Source organism: Macrobrachium nipponense, chromosome 3 (genome assembly GCF_015104395.2).
Source record: "Macrobrachium nipponense isolate FS-2020 chromosome 3, ASM1510439v2, whole genome shotgun sequence".
NCBI classification, from domain to species: Eukaryota; Metazoa; Arthropoda; class Malacostraca; order Decapoda; family Palaemonidae; genus Macrobrachium; species Macrobrachium nipponense.
This window is the reverse complement of record NC_087202.1, coordinates 30,211,465-30,213,964: the sequence shown is the minus strand read 5'-3', so window position 1 is coordinate 30,213,964 and position 2,500 is coordinate 30,211,465. Positions and strand designations below refer to the sequence as shown.

The 2,500-nt window shown below is 35.4% G+C and overlaps 1 long non-coding RNA gene across 3 annotated transcripts in view; it reads right to left on the bottom strand.

Annotated features, from left to right (window-relative positions):
• LOC135221685 (uncharacterized) overlaps nt 1–2,500 on the bottom strand; it is a 246,844-nt gene that overhangs the window by 229,891 nt on the left and 14,453 nt on the right. For all 3 annotated transcript variants that reach the window (XR_010316067.1, XR_010316069.1, XR_010316068.1), the window contains exon 3: nt 1,771–1,873. This is a non-coding gene — a long non-coding RNA (uncharacterized LOC135221685). The remainder of the gene's footprint in view (nt 1–1,770; nt 1,874–2,500) is intronic.

Here is a 2,500-nt window from a genome sequence, read left to right as displayed (position 1 = left end):
TTGACAGGAAACCGGAAAAACAAAAGGCCAAATCAAATCACCAATCAAAGCTTTCGTGTTACAATTCCTAAACAAATTTTTTGGACGAAGTGTTTGGGTCATAGAGCATCTCTCGCAAAACACGGTAAAATTCTCACAAAGTGGACGTGACCTGCCAGGGTCAACCAATGTGCTGGAATATTTCACTTTATTGTTGTGCAAACAGCTTCTGTGACTGGGCTTTATTTGCATTTAAACCATAATATGAATTCAGTCACTTTTTTTGGCTTTAGCCCACCCCTACCCCTCCTTTTTTTTTTAATGCTTGCAGCCGAGTCTTCCACGTCATCCTTTTTTGCGTGTTGAATTCATTCCTCTTGGGAATTTCAGTATCTAGACCATGTGCACGATGCAAGAGGTCGTCTTCTCATCGTCTCTTGTGTCCATTCCAGGATCTTCCACCTTGCCTGTCATTACCAGCAGCCATGACATTCTGGCCTCCTTCATAAATGGTATATAGGGGCCATCACAGCCTTGAGGATTTTATGAAACTTGTGGTCAACAGAGTTTGTTACTAGTCTAAGTTCACTATCAAGAGTCTTTATCCAATGATCTTCATGTATACCAAACACAGATTCTGCTATTGTTTTTGAGACTATATTTCTATATTACAATCAAATTCTATTTTTTCAATCGGATGCTTCCAAGTTTCACATCCAGACAGTTTGACACGATGCTTTTACAGTCTACTATTATTTCATTTCTGGAGAGCAAGATGGTAACAAAAAATTATTTGATAGCTCATTATTACAGATCACTTTGCACTTTTTCCTGTTATTTGTTTTATCTTTGTTATCTTAGGGTTTCGCGATTTTCCTCTAGTCCTACTCTTGAATCCAGCACATTAAACTAATGGTTCAGTGCTTTGACCGGTGTCTAATAGCACAAGGAGACAAGTTTTATCATTTTCTTGGCTTAATGGACACCATCTTCTGCTTCTTCACCACTGTATTTGACACTTCAGAGATCCATAATATTAACACCGCAAGGTTACCAAGCACACTCATACTAGCAAATTTTTCATATCAAAAGCATTTTACACTATTCCAAAAGAAGTGTCTGAATTTTGCCGAGGTCCTGCGTATTCTACAAAGATTAACCTTATTTTTTTTTACTGCGTTCTTATGTTTGTGTCTTTAAATAAATGGCCTAGTCGTGAATGTTACGTTATTTCATTGTTACTACCTTTACCAAAATCTAAATTGGGATATTAGTATTGATGTTTGATAAATATATGACTCGTAAATTCCGTCATTTGAGTTTTCTTGCACATTACAACAGCACCTTTCGGAATAGTTACCCAATATACCGTCAATTACTCTTACTTTTTCTTGCTGCAGGACAGTAAATAAATAAAAAACTAAAATAAATTTTTTTTAGAAACTTAGATCCAGATCCAGAGGCTCTTCAGTATATACACACACACACACACATTAATACAAACAACTGTATTTAGTTGTTCCATGGAACATATTGAATCTTCAAAAAATAATCATAAACATTCGCCCTCTCTTTTCAGGGTAATGACGCTAAAAGACACGGAAAGGTGGACAACCAGGCAGCAGGCAGACAGTAAAAACGTACTGATCTCGATGGATAATTTTTTGACCTATGAAATTATGACAACAAAAATTTCCTCACAATTGTTGATAAGAAGGGTGGCTTTCAAAAACAGCAATGAATAGTGACGCATCAAAAAGACCAAATAACCAAATAATTTGAGGTACTTACAGTACACGGCAATGATAATGCTGAGTGACAGACTACACAAGCTTCCTTTCTCCTCTACTTGTCTTTAGCCTCAGATTTTCTTTTCTTGTTGTGTTGTGTTGACCTAGAGAATAATGGAACTAGAAATATTTTTTCACTATGACACTTGTAGTATAAATAGAATTTCCATAAGCCTGGGTCGTATTACGGTAACTGTTCATACATCCTGTGACTGTTTTACCCTTGATGATTCACTTCGCATTCAAAACAGGCAGCAACAGGTAATTTCATAAAATAAATATTTCAGCTATACTATTTATTGAATGCCAATTGATGAAAATCATGATCTGCATATTTCAATGCAAAGTCGAAATAATAATATCACTAACTCTATTACACTAATTGCGAAAGAATTAAAGTGGTGGGTTATATGGAATACAGGGCATCTTTTCAGTAGATTGTAATAAACATAGGTTTAGGGAAAAAATATTCCAACAGAATAAGCATTTGTGTAGGAACATCAAAAATCATGGCAATTATTATAGTATTACCGTATGTATGTAGAGTGCGTAACACTTTTACTTTCAACATGTATATCGTAGGACTGAACGAGAAGACTTGTTGCGAACATAAAAGAGAATATGTAGCATACTCAATATGATAACCTTTAGGTAATGGGTTTGAATCCTGTGCTTTTCCAGGAAAAGGTTGCACAACAACATTTCCATTTTTAAAAGTACTACCTTATGTT